Source organism: Cynocephalus volans, chromosome 1 (assembly GCF_027409185.1).
Source record: "Cynocephalus volans isolate mCynVol1 chromosome 1, mCynVol1.pri, whole genome shotgun sequence".
Classification (NCBI taxonomy): domain Eukaryota; kingdom Metazoa; phylum Chordata; class Mammalia; order Dermoptera; family Cynocephalidae; genus Cynocephalus; species Cynocephalus volans.
In genome coordinates this window covers 136,730,743-136,744,733 of record NC_084460.1, presented here as the reverse complement: position 1 = coordinate 136,744,733, position 13,991 = coordinate 136,730,743, and the positions used below count along the sequence as shown (strand labels likewise).

The following is a 13,991-nucleotide window of genomic DNA, read 5'->3' as shown; positions in this document are numbered from 1 at the left end:
GATAAAAGCCTTTCTTGGCCACTTGTTAGCCAGGTCAGACTGTAAAATCATAACACAATGCACGCCTCTTCCATGGGGCACCACAAGGCAGCGATTAAAAAAAAAAAACCCTCACTTTCATATCCAGTGGAGTTGTAGTTTATTACCATAACCCTCCCAAGTCAAAAGGACACCAGTTTCAAGCCTTGCAACTTGGCGCAGACAGGGTTTTTCCTCTTAACCCCACTCTGCTGGGCCTCTCTACCTGTCCTCTCCTACTGTCTACAGGTCCCGAACATTAGAAAATAGAAAATGTGATGATCTTTGTGTGTCTCTGTAAAATGTGTGTATGTGTGCGTGTGTTTGGGTGTAACGAGCCTTCTGTTTGGCTGCGCGGCCTGTCCGTCACGGCGCGGGCCAATGGCAGGCTGCCTTATATAAAATGAGTGTTTTCAGTCTCTCCGGGTTGCATGTACTGTATGTGGAGCAGTGTACAGTGGAGCGGAGGCAGAGCGGCTCCGCGAGCTCCTCTCCACTTTCCCATAGAGAGACCCTGACTGGCCGCTGAGGGCGAGCCACACACACGCCCTTACGCCCGGCGAGCCCGCGAGGTAAGCGCCCCCCATCCCCAGCCCTTCCCGGGCGTTCTCCCCGCACTTTCTGTTTTCCTACTCACTTGCGAGGCGCCGGGCTGCAGCCCCAAGGACTCCGCGGCAGGAGCAGCGGCGGCGGCGGCGGCGGCAGCCGGTAGGGTGGACTTGAGGAAGACGGAGGGAACCCCGCGCGTCCGGAGCCGCCGCCAGCCGGCCCGCTCCCCGGGCACTTTCCCCCTCAGCCAAAACTTTGGGTCGAGAGAGGTCGCGGGCTAGGGTCGCGGCGGCCGCGCCTGCGGGGCCCGGGGGGCGGGGGGCGCGGAGGCAGTGCCCTGCGAGCGGGAGGCGGGGGGCCGGGCTGGGGAGTAGTAGGCCAGCCGGTGCCAGGCTGCGTTTGCAACCAGCACCTCTCGGCACACAGGCAGCGCCGCCCGAGAGGGGCACGGGAGCCGGGGCGCGGGCTGGAGCAGCCCGAGGAAAACAACAACAGCCCTCACGCCGGCGGGCGGCTCGTGGCCGCCCGGGGAGCCCCAAACTTCATCTCGGCGAAAGTACGTGGAGCCCAGCCTGGTCTCGGCTGCCGGGGAGGTGGGGCCTGGGGAGCAGGGGTAGGGGAGGAAGGTACGAGGAGCCAGCCCTCAGTGGATTTATGGAACGTTTCGTGTGCGTTGGTGACCGGGAACAGCAGCCCAGTTGCTCGTTCATCTGGAGAGTTGGGATTTGGGTGTTCCGGCCCCACTGATCGGTGCCCTCTCACCCCCACCCCTAACCAAATGCGCGGCGAGTAGAGAAAGTGCTGTTTTAGTGCCAGAGTAGCCTGGAGGAAGAATAGGGGGAGAGGGGGAAGAGGGCGAGGGAGAAGGGGAGAGAAAAGAGGGAGGGAAGGGGGGGAGACGGAGGGGGGAGACAGAGCGAGAACGGGAGGGAAGAGAGGAGGGGGAAGAGGAGGAGGGAGGCTGTGTCAGGATTTTGCTTGAATGTGGGATTATGTTGTGTCAATAAGTTTAAGGTGGAGAGAGCGAGGCTGGGGGTGGTGGTAGAGGGGAGGAGGAAGGCCTTGGCGGTTTAAAGTCTTATTTCTGAAGGTAAGTTATGGCATTGCATGGTCGCGATGACAGAAAACTTGCAGATCCTTTATCCGAGGATGGGGTCGATGCCTCTAGAAAGAGCTCCCCAGCCCTCTTAAGCCACACTCGTGTTACACTGTTATTTGCTGCGATCCGGGTCGCTAGTAAATTACAGAAATCAGACTCGAGGTTTCTTTTCCTCCTCCACCTCCTCTCGCTCACTTACCCTCAGAAATTTATTATTTTAATTTTATTTTTTTGGTATTGTATGAAACTTAACCTAACTGAGGCCAAACCCGAGTCCTTTAATTTACAAGGACCCTGAATCCAAGAATCTGGAACACGTTTGAGTGTGAAATATCCGCGATCATTTCTGCTAAATGAGGAAGGTAAAACGAAACGATGCAAAAAGCTAAGACACAACATGTACGACAGAGGGGGGGGGGGGTGGGGGAGAGGGAGAGACAGAGAGAAGCTATTTTTTGCTTTCCTTTCTGTAGAAAGGAAAATAAAGCGTGCATTCCCCTTCCTTCCCGGTGTGTAGGGTCTAGTCGATGTTTTAACTGTCTGAGGACAAATTAGTCCAGGTGGATCTTGTTGAAAAGTTTCGCGAGGTGGGGTGGAGGTTGGGGGGGGGACGAGGGGGAAGGTGGGTGGAGGTTGTGGGGGATGGGGACGAAGCGAGCTCTGCCTCTGCTAATGGTCATTGGCCTGGGGCTTTGAAACCATTGCCTGTCCTGCTAATGACACGTCCAGTTCTCGTCTCCCGGCCGCCGACGCCGGGCTGCCCTTCCCGGGGCTGGCTGACGGCGACTGGGGTACTTTACCCGCGCGGGGAGGGGCGCTGTTCGCCATCCCCTGGGGTTGCCCACTCGCGGCGTGGCGGCCCCCACGCGCGCCCCCTCCTTTGCGCGCCGCCGCCACCACTGCTCTCGACTTTTGTAGCCAGCCAGCGGCAGGGGTCCGCAGCGCGGACGTCCCCGCGCGGCCATCCGGCGCCCGGCCCCACGCGCGCAGCGCCGCGCGGTCCAAGCCTGGAATGGCAGCGCCGGGCCGGGCGGCGGCGGTACCTCCCTGGGGGGCAGCGGAGGCAGAGGCAGTGGCGGCGGGATATTCGCCGGGGCCCGCGGGAGGAGGAGGAGGAGGAGAGGGAGGAGGAGGAGGGGAAGGAGGAAGAGGAGGAGGCGTTTTCTGTCCAGACCGCCGCCAGTTCGAGCGGGCACGGGCACAGGGACACCCCACTCGTTGCTCCTCGGTTATGGAAAGGTGTTTAGCAGACTTTCATGCCCGGAGTGTGGGATTTGCACTTCATTTTTTTTTCTTCCTCCTCTTCCCCAAAGCAAGATGGACTCTTATTCCCTTTCTCTTTCTCCCTCTGCCTCTGTCTTGTCAGCCTTTAAGATCGACATTTTGTACAAGATGCAAAGTTGATGGTGACCAGCAACAAAGCCGGGGTGGGATCCCTCACTCCCTTCCTCCCTGTTTCCTAGCTCCCCCCACCCGGACCTCGCAGACCTGGTGGTCCCGCACTTGCCGCCGTGGGCTCTGGTGAATGTGTTCTGCCCGGTCGGTTCCAATCTCCAATCTCGAGACTGTGACCGGGCCGGGTGTTTGGGAGACGGCTGTGGCCGCCCAGGTCTGCAGGGCTGAGGGCTGAAATACCTGGAACCGCTGCCGCCGCGGTGGCACCTCTCTCTGGTTCCAGAGCACCGAGAGGCTCTGGCTACCTATTGATCTCTATGATTTGGTTACTGGTGTTATTGGTCCTGGGGACGGTGATCACTTGTGCAAGTTGATGAATGATCGCGGTGTGAGTTTTGCGTTTGCAGAATGGATCAACTTTCTGCTTTGTACATACGGGGAGTAGGAAGCAACGGTGCTGGAGACACCCTGGAATGCTTGCTGGGCTGCCCCCTCAGTCTCTGCCTTTTGAATATGGGAGCTTCTTTGCTTTTCCTGCCCCTACAGTTCCGGCATGGGGGTGGGGTAGAGAAAGGGGACGGGTTGGGGGGGGGAGGGTGGGAGGTGGACTCCTGGGTTTCAGTCTCCTTCCTTCCTAAATGTTACAGGACTTGAGGCTCTACTATTGTAAACCCCTATCATACTAATGATGTGCCTTTATTTGATACTTTATAGGTCACTATCATATGACAAAGGCTTTGCTGCAGTTCATCTTCCTCCCTGTGTACTTTCCATTTGTTTTCCTGGGTAAGTATGCAAACTCTTCATAAAGAGAAGCTAGATGGCTGTTAGTAATGACAAAAGGGTCCTTATTGTTCACATAGGAAGGTACTTTATTGGGGTTGCAACACTCCAGGAACCTTGTCTCATTGAGTTTCCGACAGGAGAAGTTAATTTATGACTCTTAGTGTTTATAATTCAGCTACTGGTTACTATTATTTTAAGATAGTTTAAATGTTCATTCACATTCATCTGCAGATAAGCATCATTTAAAAACTTATTTTCAAATAGACATTTTAATTGATGATGAAATTTTACACAGAGTTGAAGGCCTAGTAAATTTAATGTGAGACAATGCTATGAAAAGATTGCAGTTATGAATGGAGAGAATTATTAAAAACCCAAGGAAGCATTGTTCAGGAGCCTTCCCTAACTAAAGTGACTGATATTTGTTTACTCTCTCCCAGATTCTCTTTCTTGAGTAACCTATGGTGTTTATAACAGTCACTTTTGGGTTGGGGAAGGAAGGATTGAGCAGTGTAGTAAATATAGCATTTAGTGCACTAGGTTGATTAAAAATTGATCCTAATTTCCTTCAAAATTTATGTATTTGGAGAAATTAAGAACACTTTAGTAGTCTGTATATGCAATAAACAGTGACTTTTAGTTCTAAGTGCCTTTTTCAGATGTATGCCTCCCAAGTGGAAAAATTTGCAAATTATGTGTGGAACAGTAAGTGTCTGTGAAGTTTGTCTGTGAGAGGTAACTGGTGTAGGTGAAAACTGAGGATTTATGGAACTTTTGAAAGCAGCACAGTAAGCCCAAACTGCAGAAAACCAGCTTGCAAATTTGCCCCTCCATTGGAAAGGAACACCCCAGGTACTCTGAGTTGCTGATATGTTAAGGAAATTAGTTGTACTAAATTGTGTAAATCAGCTATGGTGCTTTGTAATATTACCATAATGAATTTGGAGATTGTATTTTGTGAATGAAAATGGACTTGAACTCAGTTTTCCATTAAAGAAAACTCAGGGACCTTGTGTGTTTCGTTTCCTGGCTTGTTGGGATATTGTGTACATTAACAAAGTGTTGTCTTAGTATGAGGAGGAATTGAGTTTGAATGCCAGGCCTTTTTGGTAGTCTCCATCTGGTAACAAAATATACTTTGACATTACTGAGGACTTTAGATGATCTATATAATGTAAGTTCTGCGTCCAACATTTTTATGGAATATAAATATTGCATTACTGCTGATAATTAGGTGGTTTGTTCAGTTGGAGATCTCAGAATATGTCACATACATAACGTGCCAATTGGAGTGGTTGGAATGAGGTGGTTCCATAAGATGGATTTAGAGCACACCAGAATATGTGGATTTCAGTGTCTGATTTTTTTAAAGCTTGTTTGGAAGAGAAGTTTTTCATTTTTGAACATATGGCAAGAGTATTCAAGATGCATTCCTGATTACTAAATAATACCACATTCATACATGTGAGACATTATTTTGTTCACTGCAGCAAACTTTTAATGTTACTTCTTTCCCTGTGGAAATAGAGTTAGCCAATTCAAAAATTAATATGGGAATCAGTAATTTCCAGAATAATAGCAATCCGATAACCTCTTGCTTTTTTCTGAGATATCAAATGACTGCTTCTTTGAAACAGTATTTTCAGGAACAGTTTTAATCAGCAAAGTAGTTTTGATAGTGTAAAACTTGTAATAGTGATCTAAAAAAGTCACCTTGACAATAAATTACCAGTTATTTGCATCTAAAATGTATTTATTAGATTCTAGGCTTACTTATCAAGATAAGAATTTTAAAAAGTTTTTGTTTCTCCATTGGTAAGAGTTTCCAAACTTCCCATTTTATTATGCTGTATAACTCTATTAAGTTCTGAAACTGAAGTCTTAATTTGTGTTTCACATCTAATACTAGGTATTGAAAAGTTGCTCATCTATGTTTCCTTTTGCTACATCTCTGGAGGTACTATGGCAGTTTTAGGAAGAATCTTCCATTAGAGACTTACGTATTTTTTTTTTTAATTGCAAGTTTGAGACTTTAAAAAAATCCATCTTGGTCTGTATACAAATAAAAAAAAATAAAAGTTCCTGGTTTAAGAATTTGTGAGAAAGCTTTTCTTTTAATGTGTTTTGAAAAGTGTGTATATATATATGTGTGTGTATATATATATATATATATATATATATATATATATATATACACACATATATATATATCATCTTTGACTTTATAGACCTGATCTTTATGCTTGATCCATAGACAGAGATTTGTGTAGACATTGAATTTAGAACATAGCTTTGAGTGAAAGCTAGGATGTACATATAATTATGGTTGGCCTGGGCTGTAAGTAACTATGTAATTGATAAGGTTTTCTATATATGTAGTAAAAAAAAAAAAAAGAAGGAACAGCAGATATAAAAATAAAGTGGCACAATTCATGAAAATTTAACTCAGTGGCTAAAGTATTTATGAAACCATATTTTTCAGTGTAATTACAATTTCTAATTATTAGTCACTAACCGGCATACTTAAGGTATATGTTTTCCTACATTTCATAGAGTAAGAGCCATATTTTTATGTGGGTCTTGCATGAATATCAATTACATTTACATTAGAAACCTTTAATAGGAATAATAAAAGTTTCACAGCTCAATCCTATTTAAAAAAAGACTTGTTGAAAATAGTCTCATTACAGTCGTGCCTGTTTTTGTTGTAGTAGAGGAAAGCCCTGAAATTACCATTGTCTTACAAAAGTGCATAAAATGTTTACATTTGTGGTATTTAAGGGTTCTAAATTGCTAAATTTAGGCAATTAATTTTGATATATTGCATCACCACCAGTGTGGCCTACTTATATTTTAGAAGATTTAAACTTAAGCAGGTGTATAACTTAAGAAGACACTTTTTTTGAACTTGTAGTTTGAAGCCCACCTCATTTTTAACATTTTACCACTGAAGACACCTTTTAACATAGGTCTGAGTGGTATCTTTTCTATATTTTTATTCAGATTCCTTCTTCTCACTGTGGAATGAAAACACACCCAACTTCAGCAAAAACATTGTAATTTCACTGGTTTGTGTTTATCATGCGGTTCAGGTAGTTAAAATGCAGGCGGTCCTCAGGCTACACTTTGAGAAACAGTGCTCTGAAGGTAAGGGTGAAGACTGAGGCTAAGACTGAATGGAGATTCTTCCATCTTGAAGATTTTGTGACTGTAATTCAGTCAGTGGATTTGTACTACCTCAAAGGCAGTCATTACATACTGTGTCGAACTGTAGGTATTTCTATATTTTGAACCATACCTGAGGAAAGCACTTTTTGATTACAGCTTCACCCACCATTCATACGTGATCATATTATCCTTTAGAAGGCAGTTACAGTTACTTGAAATGCCAGTGCATCATTCTAAAACTGTGGAGGTACACCCAGAAAATCCTCATGTATTAATGGGGATTGTTTTCATTTTTTTTCCCAAATAAAAAGATAAGGTAAGAATTGAAATAAGTGCCAGTTACATGAAGGAATGCAAAAGAAGGCAAGCCAGTAAAGAATTCTATCTAAAGTATATATAAATAGAAGATGAGAGAATGAAGGAATGAAAGCCTTAAAGGATTAAGTGTAGACCATGAGGCATTGACACACTCACCGAAATATAAACTTAGTAGTTAAAATATATGTCAGTTCAAGGTAAAATAACTTTAAATAGTGAGGAGGTTGTATTAAAATACAAAGAAAAAGTTAATAGAATGAGTTTGATTTTTATGAAAAATCTTAGAAAAATTAAAAGTATTGTAAGATGTTGATTAAGTAATTAAATTAGTAGTTAAACATAGTCCTAAGGTGAAAAGGTTGGAGATTTAAACAGAAGTTCCTGGAATGGAATAACTGAGATCCTAAAAAGGACATACAAGTTTGTATTTTTCGTAAAAGTAATAACTAAAAGACTAATAATTTATTTCAAAGAAGTAGTAAGAATGAGGATAAAAATTGTTTAAAACAGCTGTATTTCTCAAATGTTTTTGATTGAGATATAAAAAAATAAAAAACCTTTTATATCCCAATCCACATGAAAGAACTGAAACAAGTTTCCCAAAACAGTACAAAGTGCAGTGCCCTCTGATATTTTTTGTTTCTGTCTAATTTTTATAAATCTAATCTGTTTCAAGCTATTTTATTAAACAAAATATACTGGGTATCATCCATTAAATAGATTTTATGACATAGTTTGGAAAACACCAACCTTGAGTGTTTGCTAAACATGGAGGTCACTAGGCCCCATCCCCAGATCAGATACAGTGTTTCTGGTGTGGGGCCCAGGAATCTAGATTCTAGCTAGTATAGCAGGTGATTCTGAAGCAGATGTGAGGTCCTCTGATGTACTTTGAGAAACTTAGGTACAAAGGACAGACGGATAAAGATTGAATGGGACTCATGCTCTGAACTTGGGGTTAGACTTCATTGATTTTTGAGGTCTTTTCCAGTTTCGTCATTCTGTGGCTATATTTCAGTCAGCATGTTTGTAATACAGAGAGGGCCCTCACCACCCTCCAGATATTCCTGTAGTAGCAGGTGTAGTGCAAGGAGCAGAGGATTTGTGGCCAGAGAGCCGTAGGTTCTTCTCCTGTTGCTTCTGTTGCTCACTAGCTAAGGGACTTTGAGCATGTCACTTAACATCTCTTCATTTTCCATTATTATATGTGTCAAGTGGGCATATTAATATTTACCATGCAATAATATGAGAATTATACAAGACAATAATGTGCATAGTGACCCTTATCCATAGTCAGCACTCAATATATAGTGTCTGTTTTTATAGTTCTCTCTCACTTCACCCTAATCCCCACTGTTTGACATTTCTCAAAACTGTGCCTTTTAATTTTTCTTTTCCCTAAAGTAATTCCCAACTCTAATATCATGAAACACTGGTGCATTTTTAACTAGAAGTGAAGTGTTGGACAAGTAATTTGTTAGGGAAGGAAATAATAAGAATAACCAGAGGAGAAAATAAAAGAAAAGCAAAGCTGAAGCATACCAGAGTAAAGTACAGTGCTTCTTCAAGTTTGGGGAATGATTTTCCCACCTCTTTAAAAAGGCATAACAAAACAGGAGAATAGTTCTTTTCATATTTCTAGGTGGTTAGTTGAAAGCACTGGACATTCTCTCTGGTGACTTTGATACGTATTAGAGTGTCTTAGGAAATCTGTTCTCAAACTTTCTTCCATCAAGACACATGTGACTGATGTTTATGCATGGGATGTTATGATTTCCCTGGTTAATAGGCATAGAAAATTATGCTATGGGTTTTATAGGTATTTCACAGTGTGATAAAGCCACTCCTTTTCTTATTGAGAAAGGATTTAAGAATGCAAGTGAGATTGCGGTTATCATAATGAAAACCTTGAATGTACTCATACACACATGTAAAATCATTTGTAAACTGTGGTACTTTAACTGTTCTAACTATTATAATTACTTGGGGCACTCTTCATAAACAATTAAAACTTACCCTGTGTCAAGACATGAAGATTGAGAAACGTTAGATGTGTAATGCTTAAAAAAGAAGAGCAAGCTGAGAAGAATGGGAGATGCACCAAATCCCTGAAATCTCAAACAGTGTGAAAACCAAAAGCTAGAGAAAATGCAACATGTGGTCAAATGCAAAAAAAGTACAAGACTACAGATATCAGGGTTCTAAAACAGTAAAGTGTTACTCAAATAAATACACATTGCCTATAACATAGAAATTTATTTTTAAGTAGTCCCAACAATCATTTAATTTATCTGAATAAACTAAAATTAAGTAACTTTTGCATTTCTTACCTTTTAAGGTTATATTTGCCAGGAACATGTTCTCAGTTTGCTAAGTTTTAATTTGTCATATCTTTTTGATCTTCAGTAAATTAGTAAGCTCTGTACATTTTGAAAATGCCTTTGTACTTGAATATGTAGTAGTAGTGGAAATAGATTCACAATCTTTTATCTGAAAAGCTCTGAAAAACTGAAAGTTTTTTTTTTTCTCCAAAAGTTTGGCATCAAAACTCATTTGTTAGCAAAACCCAACCCAAACTGTTGTAGATCTGTTTAAAGTAGTTTTCAGGCCACTTAGGATATTCACGTATTTTACTGTAGAAATAGTAATATTTGTTGGTTGATTGATTGATTATTGTTATCCTAGATCTAGCTAGGAATGTTACATGATATGTGCAGTATGCACCGTTTTACCTTTTTAAAACCCACAAAAATCTTAATCCTGAAGCACCTAAGGGTTTTAAGTAAGGGATTGTGATCCTATTAGATTTTTAGTCCACAGAGTGAAATTACCTGACATTTCTATCCCTTTAACCCAATAAAAATTCTTTTGCTAATAATTTTGATCTCTAATCCATCTGAACATTTTGAATTCATTGCAAGCTGGCAAATGATGAAAGATTTCTTAACGTTATATGTTAACTCAAACTATCTCTTGAAACCCTTTGGCTCCAAATATGCGGGTATGAGGCGTGAGAGGGTAATAAAGTCAGATTGGTGAAATGGTAGTTAACATTATTTGTACCACCGAAGTTGAGCAGAGGTGAAAGGCTCCTAGATAAGGAAAGCTTAAACACACAAACACACACACACACACACACACACACACACACACACACACACACACACACACACACACAGTTGGTTAGTTCACATTTCAGTGAACCTCATATATTACATTTTGACCGTGTGATTCCGTTGTTCTTGTAGTTTTTAGTTGTGTTTAACAAACACACACTAAAATCTACATAACATTTGAAACCTCTAGTATGTCGAACATTTCTTGTATAACGCTGAACAAAATTCAGGCTACTTTTATGGTTTACCGTTATTAGCGGTTTCATGAAGGGGTTTTATTGTAACTTGCATGTGTTTCTTTCCATCTATCAGAAAAATAGAAATAGAAAGTGTTTTCTGCAAATTTGGTTTATTCTTAGATGAGAATGTTTTCAGGTTGTGTTGTTTTATAGAGGTTCTAGAAACGTTTATTTTTAATAATTAATTATGAAATATTAAGATCTTTCCTTTTAATGTCCTGTAAAACCACTGTATAGGAAAATGAAAAGTATGTCATGGAGAAGAGTCTGTATGACACTAGGAATAAAAGCTGTATCTGGTTTATTGTTATGGTAAGACTTAAATCAGTCTTCATTTGGTATAGACTGAAACTGTTAATGCTAAAGAATTGTTTATTGATACAACTTTACTTATTGACATGACTACATTCCTTCATGTAGGAAAGCCACAGATTGAGTAATTCAGTGGGAGTCTTATTAGCAATGCTGATTCTTTTAATATTAAAAAATGCTGAGTTTTTCATCTCTTGGTGTACCTCTCAAAATTCACCCAAGTGTAGAGTTGTCATTGACTACAAAGGGAATGTGGTGGAGCATGGAAGAAAATGAGAAAATAATTCTCTACATCCAGCTGTCAAACTTTGATTATCTTTTGAGTTACTGAATCTATAATTTTCTTTTTTTTTCCTCTTTCTCCCTTTTTAATTCTTTCTATTCCCACCCATTCTTCCTTCCCTTCCTTCTCTCCCTCTCTGCCTCTTTTCCTTTCTTCCCCTTCTCCATTCCCCTCCCTTTTCATCTCTCTCTTTCTGTACTCTTTTTCTCTCTCAGCCTATTGTACTAATGAGAGTAATGTAGCATCTGTGATACACCTACAGATATTTTAGAATGGGAATATGGAGTTGAACTTCCTTTTTTTCTTACTTTGATTTGAGTCCTTTTAGTATTTATCACTACCCATGTAATAAAATTGTTGATAAATGAGTTTGAGACTTACACACTTCCCTACATATAAATGTCAATTAGGAAGGGCGTATGAGGAACCTTTTACAGGTCTACGTGAAATAAAGGCACCTGTTGAATTATGAAATACATTGAAGTAAACTCCTTATCCAAGTATTTTTGGTTTTTAAGGTGATAGAATGACTACTCAGTTTAATTTATACTTCTGGGAAAGGTGAATGCAGTTTTTAAAAGGATTTCTGAAATAGTATTTTGCTTTGGGAAGAATGGTAATTTGGACTGAGAGCCTCCTTATGAGGCACACGTTTTATTACTTTATTTTTCACAACAACGTTCTGGTGAGAAGTACCCTATTTTAATGATGAGGAAACTAAGTCTTGGGTTAAATGTCTTGCCTGAGGTCATGGAGCTAGTAAGTTATTATGCCTGTCTTAGACCACCTGCCTGCAGTGCCACAGTTGTCTCCAAGGACATTTTCTGTTTGTACCTGTCATTAGGGCCACATCCCAGGAATTTAGAAATGAAAGGTTTGGAGTGACTTTCAGCTAAGAATTCCCCCCAATTTTTCTTTTTCCGACAAGAGAAATCTTTATTTTGGAGTGATAAGGTTGGAACTTTGTTCTTTTTCACTTCTAAGGTAGTTTGATGAAAAAGTCTCTGATCTGGGGCCAGTTATAAATTTTCATCTGTGAGGTTACTGTCAATTGTCAAGACTAAATCAGCCTAAAACTTAGTTTACAAATTGATATTTAGTCACCTTTCTTTCTGGTTGGTATATCTATTATAGAAATGTCTATATTAACTGTTATTTTTAATATTTATTAATTCCTCTGGTACATAAATAGAAATCATTTGTTTTTTCATGAGGAATTGGGTTTTCCTTGCTGAATATTTTGTAACATTTGTGCTCTGGTACTTTTGCATACTTAATCAGTGAATATATATTTTACTAGAGGAATTTATTTAACAAAATAACATGGATAGTATTATAAAATAGTTTTCAGATATTTTCTTTGAAAGAAGATTCAATATTAGTGGAAAAGTTAATAACCAGATTCATGGCCTTCAATTCAGAGCATTTGATCAAACATGAATTAGGTATAGCGTCAAGCAAAAGCTCTAATTCATCAGTTTTGGAAGTGGTTTAAGGGTTCTTTTGATTTATTTTACTTCTGCTGTGATAAGTAGAAGAGATTTTATAAATTACACATTTGTATACAAGTAGCAAATCACCTAGAAAATGCAAAGTAACATGTTACTTTTTTGTACTAAGATCCCTATTCATCTGAAATTAAATTCTTTTATCTTTGCAAATTCAGCAAGGTCAGAGCCTAATTCACATACAGAAGATTGAAAGTTCATCTTTTTTTTTTTTTTGTCTTTTTTGTGACCAGCCGCACTGCGCTCAGCCAGTGAGTGCACTGGCCATCCCTATATAGGATCCTCCCTATATAGGATCCGAACCCTCTGTGGGAGCGCTGCTGCACTCCCAGCGCCGCACTCTCCCGAGTGTGCCACGGGGTCGGCCCCATCATTTTTTTTTTTTAAGTGTCTTTTTTTTTTCCCCCTGATCCATGAAACACGTAAGTAGGATGTTTATCTATTTTAGCAAAGTAGCTTTTGTGGATGATGATTTTTATTAAGAGTGTGCTCTTCTGGCATTGTTTTAGCTGAATTATTATTTACTAAAGGTGCTGGGCTTCCATTTGTTGTGTTTTATACCCTCACAATAAACCGCTTTCATAGTGTTCTCATTTAAGTAGGTTGGTAAACTGAATTAGTTTAAGTTTTATAGCATTTGACATCATTTGTTTTCTTGGGTCATGTTCAAAGAACAGCTTTTCCAAACTAAATAATTTGGTCAAGTATTGGTGAGATTTGGTAACAGAAACTCTTATCAATTTAATACAGTGTTCATGGATTGAGTGCCTACAGCATATTGGTCTTGACTTACACTTGGGAATATAAAGATGAATATGTCCTCAAAGTAAAAATGTTCTACTGGCTAGAAAAGGCCAGTAGATGTAAATACCTATCATATAAATTAATCTGTGCTAATTGTTCTAGTAGATACGGTGTCAAATAGTACTGAGTATATACCAGTGAAAAACTGGCAATTCCAGCGTAGGAGCTAGACATGGAAATATGGGGAAAATTTCTTGCTGTGGCACTATGTTTGTTCTAATTGCCATTAAGATTGTAAAACTGATTTGGCTCAAGCACTAGAGTGAATTTTAGAAATCAGGCTTCTAACCCTAATTTCGCTTATTAAATATTGGTGCATCCTTTTGGCTTCTGGTTTATTTAGAAGGACACTGACATTTTTTTGTATAAAGTTCTCAATTTATCCAGCTGAGCTAA

At 40.3% G+C, this 13,991-nt stretch overlaps 1 protein-coding gene across 4 annotated transcripts in view; it reads left to right on the top strand.

Moving 5' to 3' along the window:
- The first annotated feature begins 468 nt into the window (after nucleotides 1-468).
- BBX (BBX high mobility group box domain containing) overlaps nucleotides 469-13,991 on the top strand; it is a 278,279-nt gene continuing 264,756 nt past the window's right edge. For all 4 annotated transcript variants that reach the window (XM_063098074.1, XM_063098086.1, XM_063098080.1 and 1 more), the window contains exons 1-2: nucleotides 469-590; nucleotides 3,776-3,847. The gene's annotated coding sequence lies outside the window, so the exon portion shown is untranslated. The remainder of the gene's footprint in view (nucleotides 591-3,775; nucleotides 3,848-13,991) is intronic.